The 17834-nt window shown below is 40.9% G+C and overlaps 1 pseudogene; it reads right to left on the reverse strand.

The window, feature by feature from the left end:
- Positions 1 to 16596: 16596 nt before the first annotated feature.
- LOC100349262 (HCLS1-associated protein X-1 pseudogene) lies at positions 16597 to 17523 on the reverse strand (annotated as a pseudogene).
- Between the last annotated feature and the right edge of the window lie 311 nt (positions 17524 to 17834).

Below are 17834 nucleotides of genomic sequence, written 5' to 3' on the forward strand. Positions count from 1 at the left end.
GTTACCCATAGGAACTTTTAACTCTTTAAATGAGTATTAGATATTTCTCTATGTGTTTCTATACATCCCAATCATTTCTGTTATAATCCTTAGCACATTGTTTGTGTAATTGCTTGCCCATGTATTTTTCCACACCCCTTAAGCTCTGTGAGGACAGGAAAGATTTCTCTCTAATCTTCACTGTTGCATGTGAAGAATTTAGCATACTACCTGACAAATCTTAGGGGAATCAATAAATATGTCTTAAATAAATGTATAAATGTACCATCGATCACATTTGAAACACTTCAGTTTGTAGATTAAATAATATAATAGATTACAGAAACTCATATTGTACAATTTCCATCCAGAAGTCACATCTCAAATAGAAATACTATAGATCATAGACAGTTAGAGCTGGGAGTTTAGAAATGAATGAGAACAATATTACAGAAGGGGAAACTCAAATCTGCTTTTCCAAAGGTGTGGTGTTGTGAAGGTTATACACTCTGACAATGACAGTTCTAGACTCCAAGCTCTCGAGTCCTTGCTTACTGGTCTTGAGCTGTGGTTTTTATCAGGTTGGCAATTTACAGTTTCCAGAAAGCAGTAGGACCTAACCTGGTTTCTTGTCTCCTTCAGATCACACAGTCTCAGACGAGGAGATAGAAGAACAGCATGGAGTAGGAAGGAGGAAAATGTAAGCATAGTAGCTTTCTTTTTATTTTCATATGACATAAAGTTTGCTTTATAGTTATTTTTTGACCTAAATTCTCTTGAATGTCTTTACCTGAGAGAGCAAAAACATATGATTTACCAATGTCAGGGAGTTTAAAAAGCAATATGTTAACTAATGCAATCTTTTTTCTTGTTGTTATCAGTTAATAGTGAAGCACCAGCCTGGATGTCCATGTTATATCCACTTCCCTATATATTCCCCCTTTCCATTTTTTCTCCCTCCCTTCCTCCCATTCTCCCTTTCTCTCTTTCATTTTCTCTTGCGTTCTTCTTCCTTCCTCCCCTAGTTTTCTCTTTCTCTCACTTTCCCTGATTATATAGTTGTATTTGTTGTGATTTAACATTATAAGTTTTAAGAAACACTGAAATAGGTTTATGGGTCATTTTCTGCATTTAAAATTGTTCCTCAACACTCTTTTTATTCAGAGACTTTTACTCTGTGGACTCCTGTTGGCCTGTTAAGCTGCTAAAGCATCTTTTAAAGAGAATGGAAGCTAAGATAAAATTTCCCTTATTATCTAGTTGGTGACTCAAAAATTTTTGATTTGTGTATTTTTCAATGAAAAATGTTTGAGCAAATGTGAATCCTGCAACATAAATATAGTTTATTATAGATTATTAATGTATTTCACAATGCTAAGTAATATTAATAAAGCTTTATCATTGAATTTTGGATAAAACTACTAGAAGTTCTATTATGTCCTTCACCTACCTTCTTGGCCCTCTCATATATATATCTTCTGGGGTGTGTACACCCTATTTCAGAGTCCACTGGCAGGAAAAAAACTCTGATTTATGTGTAAGCTAGTATATTTTCACCAATGACAGATTAGTTGCTAGTTTTTATTCAAATGAATAACATGTCTAGGTTGATAAGGAGAATTTCCATGTCTTTTTTGTTTTCACTTTTTTGTGGCTTACTGAAATACTTGGTGATTGTATCAGATGATTCTAGAATTTAGGCAAAATTACATGGAGGGTTTGAATTGAATCATTCTGAGATGCTTCAAAATAAATTCATGCATTTTCTTACACAATCATGAATCAATTAGAAATGCCAGACTGTTTTAAATGTTCACAACAATATTTTTGAGCCTCAGCTCTTATTAATGCCATTAGGGAGTTGTAGCCACATACAGCTTTGCTTGATAGACACATATTTGTGGTTGGGAAGGGTGGAAATATTTCAGCTTAATGATTTTCAGATCTGGCATAGCCATCACTCAAGAATTCTAAAAAGAGAGATACAAAAGTATAATTACTACAACATGTGTTTCAGATTTTAAAGACAATTAGCTGGAGACCTCAAACTTTCTTTTCTCATTCAGCATACACAATAAGAATAATGCTTCACACTGGGTAGGCATTTTATACTTTATAAAGACATAAATATTCATTATTTTATTTGATTTTTATAACAATGCTGTGAAGTAGCCATTAATTATTATCTCTTTTTTTCATTAAAAGGATTGATAAAAAGGAGTTGATATTTAATGTAGGAAATCTGGGTTGGACACATGAAGGCTGGGTCTCAAGTGCTCTAAGCTTGCTTTTCTTCAAAATAATTTTTTTGGTGAACCTTTAGCAATTTATACAATTTATTTGCAAATTATGTAGATAAGATTTTCATAATGTTTATAATCCTGAAAAATTCTTAATATACGAACTACTCTGTATGACACAAGTGGAATAAATATCACTGATAGTTCTGGTGCCCCAGCTTAGTCTCCATTCTGAGGATCAAAGAATTGGAAGGAAACTGGTACTACTGTTCCTTCGAGTTCTTTTATTACTGACATGACTCAGGTTATACCTATTTGACTACCAAGTTTTCAAACACTCTTGGGATAAAAATTCCAATCAAGTGTGTTCAATAATGTTTTTAAATTTAAGTTTATTTATTCAAGATGTATAGAAATAGAGAGACAGAGACAGAGAGAGTGCTCTCATCTACTGCTTCCTTTCCAGGAACCTGGAATCCAATCAAAGTCTCCCATGCGGGAGCCAGGGCCACAATGACTTGAGCCAGTTGTGCTGCTTCCAGAGGTCTGCAATAACATGAAGATGGAGGTGGGAATTGAACCCAGGCACTCTGATACAAGATGAGGGCATCTTAACATCTAGGCTAAACATCCGCCCTCAAAGCTCTCTTTGCCTAAAAAGTTGTTAAAGGTACCAATTTAGCAAAAAATTATATTAAAAATAAAGTGTGAAACTTGATAGCAAAGTCCTATATTACTGAAAATTGAAAGAGTCTTTAGGTGGCATTCTAACTTGCTTAACGTTGTAAAGGTAGGTGCTTCCCTAGAATACAGTTCTTAACTTTTTATCTCAAGTGCTTTAGGTCACTGAAAAAATTGTTCTTCATAAACATGCATTTAAAATAGCTTTAATTCCTAAGAAAGTCTTCGAATCTTTAGCTATAAACTATTGTTTTTATTAAATCATCATCCAGAACATATAAATGCCTTTTATATGTTTTCCTGTATTAAGTATATCAGGTCATTTACATTCTCTCTGAAGTACTTTTTGTAGGAATGACAATTGAATTTTGAATTAAAATTAAAAAATATTTGAAAAATATTGAATTTTTTTCAGTATGCATAATAAGAATCTATTAATGAACTTTCATTTTCTACCCAGTGATGATGAGAGTGATAAAATATACAGTGAATGATTGTTTATAGTTTATAGATGTAAGAATTATGTTTAATGGAGAGTTTTCTGGTAAATCAATCTAGGAGAAAATTGAATGTCAACAAAATCTCAAAAAGGTACAGAAGTTTTCTTACATCAATAAGTATAAGCATATAAGTATCAACTTCAGGCTAAAGAATGACAATGAAGACAATAAGAGTGGGTCAATCAGGGGTAAGAAGCAATTTTTCTCTTCTCAGTGATATTGAAACTTCTTAAAATATGTCTAGCTATTCAATTCTTCACCAAGTTCCTTTGTGTCATCCTTATAAATGCCCCGTTGGGGAAAGCATCACTTGTTTTTCTCTAAGAAGAGAAAAATATGATTGTATTGTTAAAGAATGTGTTCCTATGCAAAGCTGGAAAATATTCCCAGTGAAAGAAAATACCCATGTTCTGAATGCCCTTCCAGTAGCCTTGGGATCACGACATTTTGAACTTCCTGTTACTTTGGTTATAAATATTGCTTTAAATGTTTCCAGGTATCAGTGCATTTTGTGATTTATATTTCTTATGTAGTACCATATTATTATGTTATAGCTGTAATTTTTTCTTTTAACAAGAGAGTCTGAAACTATTACATATTATGGATCACACTTTTGACAGAAGTTATTTTTTTTCTATTATAAGCATATTTTCACCATTAACAATATAAAAGGAACCAGATTGATTGTCTGGATTCTATTGGGGAAGTTTGACAGCAACAGTTTTACAGTGTGCTGGTTTATAGGGCAGACAGTGCACTCCTGTGAGCTCTTGTTGCTGACCGTGGTAGCAAAGCTGAGCCCTGCAGAGGTCAGAGGCTTCCTCACTGAGGCTTTATCAGGAGAAGCAGAGCTTCCAGAAGACTGAAGTTCTACACTCACTCCCAGTTTTAGTTTTCAAAACAGAGGAGAGGTGGGTGGGAGAATTGCAGGAGCACAGATGGATAGATCCTCACTACCTTTGAGCTGCTGCCACAAAGTGTTGTGCAAAGCTCTTGAAAAGAGTCTAGCCCTATGAAGCATTTTCCTCTTTATTCACTGGGTGACCTGTTTACCAGCAGGTTCCAGAAAGGGCATATCTCATTTTATCACAAAATGTGGTTGGTTAGTAACAATGCACTTAATATGATGATGATGATGTGGATGTAGTAGAAAGAATATTTGCAAAACTTGGTTAACTGTTTCCTGCACTGGTCTCCGATGAGTGCAGGGCAGCCTCATTTGGGTTCATCTGTGTTGTTCTGTTTTGCTTGCTTGAGGAAGAACATGGAACGAAAGGATAGGAGGATGGTAAAGAGGGAAGATGGAGAACTTTTGATTCTATTTTCTAGACCCCAGTCTGAAGGACAAGAAAAGCTTTGGTAGTTGTGATTCACTCTCCTTGGGGTTTGAAGTCCAGATCTGAAGAACAACGTCTCTGAAAAATAAGGGTAACCCTACTCTCTGATGGCTTTTGACATATTCTATTTGACCCTGCTTTCTCTACTTAATAATCTTTTACTGGCCCTAAATAGCTATGTTTCCACACCAAAGTAGGATCTGGAGTTCCGGCTGAGGGGTGACAGTCGGCAGTTGCTACTGAGACAAGTAGCAACCATTTGTTGTACGCCAGCTTGTCTGGAGCTGTGATGACTGAAGACTGGTACTAGACATGGGCTGATTACAGGAGTCACAACTTTGGAGAATTTTAATGATTTTAAAGTACCCACCAGCATGGTTTTTCCTTCATTGGAGCAAAACATGTCAGAAGATATGAGCAAAGAGCATGTGATTAATACAGAGAAAGCAAAACAGGTTAATGTGTAAAGCATCTCTGGAAAAAACAACCCTCTATCTTTTTATAGCACATAAAAACATTTTCCACTTGGCAAATTGTGTTTCTTTAAAAATAGCATGGAATCATGTGGTATAAAATGAAAGAAGAGACAGGAAAATATTGTAAAATGTTTTCAGGAAGTTATGAATTCAATTTCACCTGTTGGCTGAATCTGAAAAATAAATTGCTTTTTTTAGTAGAGCTTCTTCTCATGAGAAGTTATTATAATTGTCTCTTTTAACAATTTTTTAAATTAAAAAAGTTATGCGTTAATAAAATTCAAATAAAGCTTTGGCAAGAAGAAACAGTTGTTCTACTTTGTTGTGCTGCTTCTCAGAATGTATTGTTTTCTAGAATAATGTAAAGATGCTCAATAGTTTAAGAGTCCTCACTTGCCATATCCATAAAAGTTTATTTTTATTCCCTTTTTCAGTTATTATGACAGTAAATTTTAACAGAAATAAAAAACCTTTTACTATAGCAAACTTCACACATAAGCATAAGCAGAGAGGAAAGTAGAAGAAATCTATATCATCCACCTTGAAAGTTTTCCATCCATGATCAACCTATTTTCATCTGTAGTCAAGTCTTCTACTTCCTTCATTGGTTTATTTTGAATCAATTATCAGATATAATCAGATATAATTTACCTTATAATAATTTCAGTATATAATCATAGCTATAAACATTAACCACGATGCAATGATAATATTCTTAATATTATCAAGTATTCATTCAATGAACATATTTCCCCAGTTGTCTTATACTTTTTTTTTTTTTGACAGGCAGAGTGGACAGTGAGAGAGAGAGAGACAGAGAGAAAGGTTTTCCTTTTAGCCGTTGGTTCACCCTCCAATGGCCGCTGCAGCTGGCACGCTGTGGCCGGCGCATCGTGCTGATCCGAAGGCAGGAGCCAGGTGCTTCTCCTGGTCTCTCACGGGGTGCAGGGCCCAAACACTTGGGCCATCCTCCACTGCACTCCCGGGCCACAGCAGAGAGCTGGCCTGGAAGAGGGGCCACCGGGACAGAATCCGGCGCCCTGACCAGGACTAGAACCGGGTGTGCCAGCACCGCAAGGCGGAGGATTAGCCTAGTGAGCCGCGGCACCGGCCAATGTCTTATACTTTTTAATTGGTTTTGTTGAATCTGTTCAGATACTACCCATATGCTGCATTTTTGCAGATGAATAGTGCTTGGTCCCTAAATATTTGAAACTTTAGATTTGCGCTCTCTCTCTCTCTCTCTCTCTCTCATTCTCTCTCTTGTTCTTGCTCTCACTCTCTCTCTCCTTTAGAATTTATTTTTTGAAGGAACCAGATCATTTTGTCCCCTGAAGTTTTCTGCACTTTGCATTATGTTAATAGTATACCTTTTGAGTCACATAAGGTTTTCTTTTTCCTATAATTTTTTTAAAGATTTATTTATTTACTTGAAAGTCAGAGTTACACAGAGAAAGGAGGGAGGAAGAGGGGGGAGAGAAAAAGATAGTGAGAGAGAGAGAGAGAGACAGAGAGAGAGAGACACACACAGAAAAAGAATCTTTCATCTTCTGGTTCATTCTCCAGATGGCTGCAACTGCTGGTGCTGAGCCCATCTGAAGCCAGGAATTATGATTTTTTTCTGGGTCTCCCACATGGTACAGAGGCCAAAGACTTGAGTCAATTTCCACTGCTTTCCCAGGCCATAGCAGACAGCTGGATCAGAAGTGTAGCAGCTGGATCTCAAACAGGAACCCATATGGGATGCTTGCATTGCAGGCAGTGGCTTTACTCGCTGGAGCCCGCCTATATATATATATATATATATATATATATATTTTTTTTTTTTTTTTGACAGGCAGAGTGGATAGTGAGAGAGAGAGACAGAGAGAAAGGTCTTCCTTTGCCGTTGGTTCACCCTCCAATGGCCGCCGTGGCCAGCGCGCTGCGGCCGGTGCACTGCGCTGATCCGATGGCAGGAAGTTTTGAGAGTTGAAACCATTAATGGAGTGTTATAAATATTAATCATCCTAGAAAATTTCTTTAGAGTCTAAGTCTAAATCATACTTTGTTTGTCAGGAGAGAAAATGGAGACCCAGGAAATCTGGTTTGGAAAGTGTTGGAAAGAGTGCCAGACCACAAATGAAATTCTCCTATTGGGCTTTAACTACTTTATGATCTTAAGGGAAACTTAAGTTTTCTAAGCTTGAATTTACTAAACTTTGTTCTTGCTCAGTTTCTCTGCCTTCTCGGGAATTTTCAAACTTGGCAAGATGGTTTGCTTACTCTCATTTTTTAATGTCATTACAGGACTCAGAATTCTTTGCAGGTGTCTTACTACTTCACTTTCCCCCTGCAGATCTCCTACAAGAATCTTGTTTGCAGCTTTAAAAGAGTAGAAAACATGCAGGAAAGGAATTCTTGAGAATGCAGCTTATTTTAAATGGATAGGTGACAAGGTCACCACAACACCCAATAGACAAGAAAAGGTAGTTGCTTATATGAGTTTGCAGTTTGGGAAAAATAAATGTGAAAGTTGTTAATATGGAGAAGTTCTTTGAAAGCTTGATATTGAATGCAGTCATCAAGGGAATAAGAGTAAGTAGAGTATGAAGTAGATATAAGGACTGAGGTCTAGTTTTCCTTAATTTTAGAAATCTGAAGAGGAAAGAAAGTATGGGAATAAGCACCAAGCAGCATGGTCAGTGGTATTGTAGTCATCCTTCATCATTTTGTTGTGTACACAATGTCCTTTTTACAGATCCTCTCTATCCCAAAGTGTCTTTAGCCAATTACAGTCCAATCTCCATCTAGTAAAAATTCATCTCTTCTCCTCCACGCAGCAACAGCATTCCTTTTTTGGATCAAGCTGATGTGTGCTTACTGTGTAATACATAAATTCTGACTAGAATTTGATCAGTTTGGAACACTTCCCAGGACTCATTGAACATCATTTGGCTGTGTCTCCCAAACCTAGATCAATTATATTCTGACCTGAATAAACCTTACATTAACCTTTTTACAGATCCAAATTATTTCCATCTACAGTATATATATCCCCACTTGGATAATTAACAACCATCTCCAACTTAATATGCCTACAATGGAGCTCCAAACAATTCTCCCTTAAACCTCTTCGCAGTTCTTTCACTTCAGAAAATCAGCTCAGTTTTCCATGCCATAGACCTTCAAATGGTCTTTAGCTGTCATTTTCTCCTGTACCTCACAAGTCAGTTCTTCAGCAGAGCCAATCACTTCTAACTCCAAAAAAATACATCTAGAATCTGATGCCAGAAAAATTGATCTCAGGCTGCCTGACACTGGATGGCCAAACAGAGAGCAAAATTTGATGTAAGGAAATAGGTTTATTCAAGATGATAGTGCTCTTAGGGAGAAGCAAGTAATTTCAGTCTCAAAGATGCTTTTCCCAATTTTCAAATTAGCAAGATTTTTATAAGAAGAAGGAGGAGTTGAGAGAGTGAGGGAGGATAATGGATTTAGTTGATTATCAGGCAGATTCTCAAGGTCAGTTTCCATAATCACTTAATCATCTTGACACAAGTTAGGTGGAGGGTCCTTTGATCTAAAGCTTGACTTGTATAGTTGATCCCTGTGATGTGGGCAAGGCAGGGAGTTAGAGAGGGACAAGGAACTAAGAACTGCCAACACCCAAGTCACGTGCACCACCCAAATCATAGCACCTTTCATGTTAATTCGCCATGGTTGAAGACTCAAAATACACACTCCTCAACATGTAGTTAAACCTCACTTTCTATCAGGCACCAGGCTCCAGGACATCTTCTTGGAGATCACCACATGCATTGCAGCCCAACCCCAAACCTTTCCTCCTCTCCATCTTCCCCGTGGCCCCAAGCACCACTCCTACCCTAAAAAATGGAAGACCCCAGCCTGCATGGGATCAATTATCCCTCGCTCATGTTTGACTATACTATTCCTTTACCTTTCAATAAGTTCTTTTCTTCTCATACAATTCTAACCATTTCCCTGCAGTCAATCCTTGAATTCATTTATTTTTATTTTTTATTTTTTTATTTTTTTATTTTTTGACAGGCAGAGTTAGAGAGAAAGAGACAGAGAGAAAGGTCTTCCTTTTCCATTGGTTCACCCCCCAAATGGCTGCCATGGCCTGCACACTGCACCGATCTGAAGCCAGGAGCTAGGTGCTTCTCCTGGTCTTCCATGCTGGTGCAGGGCCCAAGCACTTGGGCCATCCTCCACTGCCTTCCCAGGCCACAGCAGAGTTCATCTTTAAAAAATTCACTTATTTACTTGAGAGGCAGAATCACAGACAGAGAGAGGACATACAGAAAGAGGTCTTCCATCCACTGGTTCACTCCCCAAATGGCTGCAACTGCTGGAGCTGGACCAATCTGAAGCCAGGAGCCAGTACCATCTTCCACACAGGTGCAGGGGCCCAACACTTGAGCCATCTTCCAACTGCTTTCCCAGGTCATCAGCAGAGAGCTGGATCAGAAATGGAGCAGCCAGAACACAAATCAGCTGGGACTTGAACCTCTTATGCTGCAGAGCTGGTCCCTGGAATTCATTTTTATAAACACTTATTATATTTATTTGAAAGGTGTAGTTTCAGAGACAGACAGACACACACACACACACACACAGAGCTTTCATCCATTGGTTCATTCCCCAAATTGTTGTAAGGGCTGGGCCAAGTTGTAGCTAAGGAGCCCTTAACTCCATCTAGGTCTCACAAGTGGGTGACAAGGCCCAAGTACTTGGACCATCTTCTGCTGCTTTTCCAGCACACTAGTAGGTATCCAGATCGGAAGTGGAGCAGAGGGGACTCAAACTGGCACCATATGGGTTGTCACTGTTGCAGGCAGTGGCTTAACCCACTGTGCCACAATGGCATCCCCAATTTGTGGAATTCTGAAGCAAGCATTATTCACCTACTGAATCAAGCAAAAATTCTGATTAGTCATGAGGTCAGCAGGTAGCTTTTGTCAATCAGAATGTGAAAAGGAAAGGAAGATATATTCTCTTTACAATTAATATTGTATGACTAATCACAGGTTAGAATATAAAAATGGGATTGTCGACAGATTCATTATTATTAGGAATTCAAATGCTTTCGACTACTTCGACTACCAAGTGTTCCATGCTTGCCATCTGTTTCTTGAATTATTGCAGGAGTACCCTCCTGGCCCCATGATTCTGCATCTATTCCTCTACGGCTTGTCCACAACAAAGCAGCTGAGATGCTTCCAAAAATATAGATAATATCCATGATCATAGGCAATAGTTCCACTGCTTAAAGACTGCTAGTGGCTTCTCATCTTGCTTAAAATAGGATCGAGGATTTAATGTTGTCTGGCCTTTAGTTTCTTTTCTGACATCTTCTCTTGCTGTTCTCCCTTCTTCTTGCTCCACTGTTTCCAATAAGCATTCTTGCTTTTTCTTAAACATGGAAACCACATTTATGTCTCAGGGTGTTTGAATTTGCTCCCACAACCCCTGCCTGAAATTGTTTTCCTTCAGGCGTTTGCTCAAATGTCACCCTGCAGCAAGGTCTTTCCTAATGTTCCTATATACCTAAATTTTTAAAACCTCTTCCCAATACTTGTCATTTTTGTTTTCTACTGTATATTATAAAACTCCTGGGGCTAGGCCGGTGCCGTGGCTCACTAGGCTAATCCTCTACCTTGCGGCACGGGCACACTGGGTTCTAGTCTCAGTCGGGGCGCCAGATTCTGTCCTGGTTGCTCCTCTTCCAGGCCACCTCTCTGCTGTGGCCAGGGAGTGCAGTGGAGGATGGCCCAAGTCTTTGGGCCCTGCACCCGCATGGGAGACCAGGGGAAGCACCTGGACCTGGTTCCTGGCTTCGGATCAGCGTGATGTGCCGGTCACAGCACGCTGGCCGCGACAGCCATTGGAGGGTGAACCAACGGCAAAGGAAGACCTTTCTCTCTGTCTCTCTCTCTCTCTCTCACTGTCCACTCTGCCTGTCCAAAAAAAAAAAAAAAAAAAAAACAAAAAAAAACAAAAAACTCTTGGGGCTGGCATTGTGGTGTAGCAGGTAAAACTGCCACTTGTGATGGTGGCATCCCACGTGGACACTGTTTAGTGTCCTGGCTGCTCCACTTTTGCTCCAACTCCCGGATAATCACCTAGGAAAAGTAGTAGAAGATTATGGAAGTGATTGGGCCCCTGCCACTCATGTCAGAGACCTGAATGAAACTCCTGCTCTGCATTTGGTCTGACTCAGCTCTGGTTGCTGCAGCCACTTGGGGAGTGAACTAGCAGATGGAAGATTCTCGCTCTCTCTTACTCTCTCTCTTTCACTCCCTCTTTCTCTGTAAGTCTGAATTTCTCAGAAATAAATAAATCTTTAAAACGTCCTCTTATTATTGGAGAAGAGATCCCTGAATGACCTTGGTCAATCCAGCTTATCACCCTCTTGCTTGTAATGCTTATGTAGAACCTGCTGAGAATTCAATTACCTGAGACAAGGAGGAAATGTCAAGAGTGACCCAGGCAGCTGTCCCATTCATCCCAGAACACAATGTTCTGCAACACATGAATTCAGTGAATCAGTAAATCTGAGTATTGAGACCAAACCCCCACTCCTAATGGCTTCAATGTAGACTTTACCAGAATCCAGTATCTTTTCCTAAGGTTACAGTTTCTCTGTCTTCATTATGGTGATTATAAGTCAACCTATTACTAGTGATAAACTCACTAAATTAAGGGAGTGATAAAAGGCTCATGTTGATTCAGAAGGACTCCAGATTATAGGACTCAGAATTTAATTATCACCTCTTTAGCTAACATTCTAATACTGGGGTTTAATGTAAGATTTTTTAGGAACTACAAGCCCTGATCAAACAAAGCAATAACCAATCTACCCATAGACTCCAGATGAGATAGTGACCACTTTGGCATCACAGCAACTGCAAAAGAATTTGTAAGCCTCCTGTTGTTGACCAGTCAAAAGAAGTGACAAGTAATGCAGTCCAGCCAAAGACACACACACACACTCACACACACAAGCTGAGCATATCTGCTCCTGTCAACTTTGACCTATAAACTTCACTGTCCTTGGCTGGCGCCGCGGCTCACTAGGCTAATCCTCCACCTTGCGGCGCTGGCACACCGGGTTCCAGTCCCGGTCGGGGTGCCGGATTCTGTCCCAGTTGCCCCTCTTCCAGGCCAGCTCTCTACTGTGGCCCGGGAGTGCAGTGGAGGATGGCCCAAGTGCTTGGGCCCTGCACCCCATGGGAGACCAGGAGAAGCACCTGGCTCCTGCCATCGGATCAGTGCAGTGCACCGGCTGCAGCGGCGGCCATTGGAGGGTGAACCAACGGCAAAGGAAGACCTTTCTCTCTGTCTCTCTGTCTCTCTCTTCACTGTCCTTAAGCTCCCATCACTGGCTCATTCCCCCAATGCCTGGAACTGCTAGGACTGGTTTAGGCCGAATCTGGGTGGGGATAACTCAGTGCAGTTCTCTCATGGTTAGCAGAGATCCAGTTAATTTCTCAAATCATCATTTGCTGCCTCCCAGGGTCTGCATTGGCAGGAAGCTGGAATCAGTAGTCAGAGCTGAGACATGAACTTGGCACTTGTGTGTGGTACACAAGCATCTCAGCAAACATATTAACTATTAGGCCAGATGCCCACAGCTTCCTCTTTAGTTTGATACCTGATAGTTCTCTACCTGGCAATTTAATATTAGAAAACAAGATGTTTAAAATATGAAGCTATCACACCCCATGTGATATTCCTATCACCTGGAAACTATTTTATAGATTGATATACTTTATTATGATAGATTATAATTATCTTTTTAAAAAACTTTTATTTAGTAAATATAATTTTCCAAAGTACAGTTTATGGATTACAATGGCTTTTTGCCCCCCATAACTTCCCTCCCACCCTCACCCCTCCCATTTCCCACTCCCTCTCGCATTCTGTTCACATCAAGATTCATTTTCAATTCTCTTTATATACAGAAGATTGATTAAGTATATATTAAGTAAAGGTTTCATCAGTTTGCACCCACACAGAAAATAAAGTGTAAAATACTGTTTCAGTACTAGTTATAGAATTAATTCACCTTGGACAACACATTAAGGACAGAGATCTTACATGAGGAGTAAGTCCACAGTGACTCCTGTTGTTGACTTAACAATTTGACACTCTTGTTTATGGCGTCAGAAATCTCCCTAGGCTCTAGTCATGAGTTTCCAAGGCTATGGAAGCCTCTTGAGTTCACTGACTTTGATTTTATTTAGACAAGGTCATAGTCAAAGTGGAAGTTCACTCCTCCCTCCAGAGAAAGGCACCTCCTTCTTTGATGGCCCGTTCTTTTCACTGGGATCTCACTCGCACAGACTTTTCATTTAGATCCTCTTTTTTTTTCTTTTTTCTTTTTTTTGCTAGAGTGTCTTGACTTTCCATGCCTAAAATACTGTCATGGGCTCTTCAGCCAGATCCGAATGCCTTAAGGGCTGATTCTGAGGTCAGAGTGCTGTTTAGGACTTCTACCATTCTATGAGTCTGCTGTGTCTCCCACTTCCCATGTTGGATCATTCTCTCCCTTTTTTATTCTGTCAGTTAGTATTGGAGACACTCGTCTTGTTTGTGTGATCCCTTTGACTCTTAGACCTATCAGTGTGATCAATTGTGAATTGAAATGGATCACTTGGACTAGTGAGATAGCATTGCTACATGCAATCTTGATGGGATTGTATTGGAATCCCCTGGCACATTTCTAACTTCACCATTTGGGGCAAGTTCGATTGAGCATGTCCCAAATTGTACATCTCCTCCCTCTCTTATTCCCACTATTATGTTTAAGAGGGATCACTTTTCAGTTAAATTTAAACACCTAAGAATAAATGTGTGTTGATTACAGAGTTCAACCAACAGTATTAACTAGAACAAAAAATTACTAAAAGGGATGAAGTATTACATTGTACATCAACCATCAGGACAAGAGCTGATCAAGTCACTGTTTTTCATAGTGCCATTTCACTTCAACAGGTTTCTTTTTTTGTGGTTGGTTAGTTGTCGCCAATCAGGGAGAACATATGATATTTGTCCCTTTGGGACTGACTTAATTCAGTCGGCATGATGTTTTCCAGATTCCTCCATTTTGTTGCAAATGACTGGATTTCATTGATTTTGACTGCTGTATAGTATTCTTTTTTTTTTTTTTGACAGGCAGAGTGGACAGTGAGAGAGAGATAGAGAGAGAAAGGTCTTCCTTTGCCGTTGGTTCACCCTCCAATGGCTGCCGCTGCAGCCGGCGCACTGCGCTGATCCGATGGCAGGAGCCAGGAGCCAGGTGCTTTTCCTGGTCTCCCATGGGGTGCAGGGCCCAAGCACCTGGGCCATCCTCCACTGCACTCCCTGGCCATAGCAGAGAGCTGGCCTGGAAGAGGGGCAACTGGGACAGAATCAGGCGCCCCGACCGGGACTAGAACCCGGTGTGCCGGCGCCGCAAGGTGGAGGATTAGCTTATTGAGCCACGGCGCCGGCTGACTGCTGTATAGTATTCTATAGAGTACATGCCCAGAATTTCCTTATCTAGTCTACTGTTGATGGGCATTTGGCTTGGTTCCAGGTCTTAGCTATTGTGAATTGAGCTGCAATAAACATTAACATGCAGACAGCTTGTTTGTTTGCCAATTTAATTTTCTTTGGGTAAATTCCAAGGAGTGGGATGGCTAGGTTGAATGGTAGGGTTATTTTCAGGCTTCTGAGGAATCTCCAGACTGACTTCCATAATGGCTTAACCAGTTTGCATTCCCACCAACAGTGGGTTAGTGTCCCTTTTTCCCCACATCCTCTCTAGCATCTATTGTTGGTAGATTTCTGAATGTGAGCCATTCTAACCGGGGTGAGGTGAAACCTCATTGTGGTTTTGATTTGCATTTCCCTGATTGCTAGTGATCTTGAACATTTTTTCATGTGCCTGTTGGCCATTTGGATTTCCCCTTTTGAAAAATGTCTATTGAGGTCCTTGGCCCATCTCTTAAGTGGGTTGTTTGTTTTGATGTTGTGGAGTTTCTTGATTTCTTTGTAGATTCTGGTTATCAACCCTTTATCTGTTGCATAGTTTGCAAATATATTTTCCCATTCTGTCGGTTGCCTCTTCACTTTCCTGACTGTTTTTTTTTTTTTGAAGTACAGAAACTTCTCAATTTGATGCAATCCCAAATGTTCATTTTGGCTTTGACTGCCTGTGCTTCTGGGGTGTTTTCCAAGAAGTCTTTGCTGGTACCTATATCTTGCAGGGTTTCTCCAATGTTCTCTAGTAACTTGATGGTGTCGGGTCTTCGATTTAAGTCTTTAATCCATGTTGAGTGAATTTTTGTGTAAGGTGAAAGGTAGAGGTCTTGCTTCATGCTTCTGCACGTGGAAATCCAGTTTTCCCAGCACCATTTGTTGAATAGACTGTCCTTACTCCAGGGATTGGTTTTAGATCCTTGATCAAATATGAGTTGGATGTAGATGTTTGGGCTGATTTCTGGTGTTTCAATCTGTTCCATTGGTCTATCCATCTGTTTCTGTACCAGTACCATGCTGTTTTGATAACAACTGCCCTGTAGTATGTCCTGAAATCTGGCATTGTGATGCCTCCAGCTTTGTTTTTGTTGTACAAGATTGCTTTAGCTATTCGAGGTCTCGTGTGTCTCCATATGAATTTCAGCATCATTTTTTCCAGAACTGAGAAGGAGGTCTTCGGTATCTTGATTGGTATTGCATTGAACTTGTAAATTGCTTTTGGGAGAATGGACATTTTGATGATATTGATTCTTCCAATCCATGAGCATGGAAGATTTTTCCATTTTTTGGTATCCTCTTTTATTTCTTTCTTTAAGGTTTGTAATTTTCATAGTAGAGATCTTTAATATCCTTGGTTAAGTTTATTCCAAGGTATTTGATTGTTTTTGTAGCTATTGTGAATGGGATTGATCTTAGAAGTTCTTCCTCAGCCATGACATTGTCTGTGTATACAAAGGCTGTTCATTTTTGTGCATTGATTTTATATCCTGCTACTTTGCCAAACTCTTCTATGAGTTCCAATGGTCTCTTAGTAGAGTTCTTTGGGTCCCCTAAATAAAGAATCATATCATCTGCAAAGAGGGATAATTTGACTACTTCCTTCCCAATTTGTATCCCTTTAATTTCTTTTTTTTAAATTTATTTATTTAAAAGAGTAAAACACAGAGAGAATGAGAGGCAGAGAGAGCGGTCTTCTATCCACTGGTTCATTCCCTAGTTGGCCGTAATGGTCAGAGCTGTTCCAATCCAAATCCAGGAGCAAGGAGCTTCTTCCGGTCTCCCACGTGGGTGCAGGGGCCCAAGCACTTGGGCCATCTTCTACTGCTTTCCCAGGCATGGTAGCAGGGAGCTGCCCCAGCCTCCTGGTGTACACACCCAAGCCCCTGAAGTGGGCAGGAGAAGCAGCCCAGTTCGCTGATGGTGGGCAGTGCAGGGGGACCTGGAGACCCCTGAGGGGTAACAAGGCTACCGGGACCGGGACCAACATCCTAGGAACAAATCCAGTATTGAAAAGGCATCATCTAGGGATGGAGACCTCGGTAATTCTGGATTACCTCTCAGACTGCCGTCTGCCTTCTGCTTGTTCACCGTGGTCTCTGAGCGGCCCTCACTGTCCACCACAGTCCTGCGTTCCTCCACGGCCCCATCTGGCTTAGTGATCTTGGTCACAGAGATACTCTTGAAATAGGATTTGGGCTGAGGCTGCAGAACTGGGCCAAGACCCTCCTGTGAAACCTGGGAATAAAGATTGTTGTCCTCTCTGGCCCGGGGATGGGGAGTCACAGGCACACATCATCAAACCTGTGGAAAGGCCTCTGGGAGCCCCAGTCTGCTGCTGGTTTGGAAGACTCAGTTCCTGCATCACTCTCCACGGCCCCCCCCCCCCACCAAAGATCCTGGGCTGGTGGCTATCTGGGTACTTAAGCATTGAGTCTCAAAGCGTCTGTCCCTGCCATGGTCTCTCACCAGCTGGCTCTGACTCGGGACCTGGAAGCTCAGGAGCATGGGAAGGCACGGTCCAGGCCCCCATCTCGCTGAAGATGCTATTGAAATCCCGGACTAGGTCATTAAAGCCGAAGTTATCATGGAAACGCATCCCTCCTCCCGGAATGAAGTTGAAGCTGAATCCAAATTCCTCTGGGGGTTGGGAACCAGGAAACCTGGAGGTCCCATGGCCCCATGTGGCTCCTTCTTCCTCTTCTTCATCATCCTCATCTTCATCTCAAGTCATCCCTCCAAAGAAGGGATCTCTGTGGCTGAAGGCGGAGGCAGATCGGCCACCAAGATTTCAGCACTGTTTTAAGCCATGAAATCAAAGTACCAAAGTACGCAAAAGCGGGGTCTAGGAAGCTGGGGGGTGGGAGAGAGAGGCGGGGCCACTGGAAAGCAAGTTGTCAGGTCCAAATCTATCAGCGGACAGCTCTGGCTTTTCTTCCTCTATTTTCATCAGTCAGTCCTGACTTTGCAACTCCCCTCAGGGCATCTTTCCCCCATGCCTCCTCAGCACGCCCCAGCCCCTCCCCTCTCCCCAGGTCCTGGCTCACTTCCTCTTCTCCAAGCCCCCATTTTCTTCCCCGCCCAGGTCCCTGT

Source organism: Oryctolagus cuniculus, chromosome 4 (assembly GCF_051225735.1).
Source record: "Oryctolagus cuniculus isolate XC-2025 breed Fujian yellow rabbit chromosome 4, ASM5122573v1, whole genome shotgun sequence".
In the NCBI taxonomy this organism is placed as follows: domain Eukaryota; kingdom Metazoa; phylum Chordata; class Mammalia; order Lagomorpha; family Leporidae; genus Oryctolagus; species Oryctolagus cuniculus.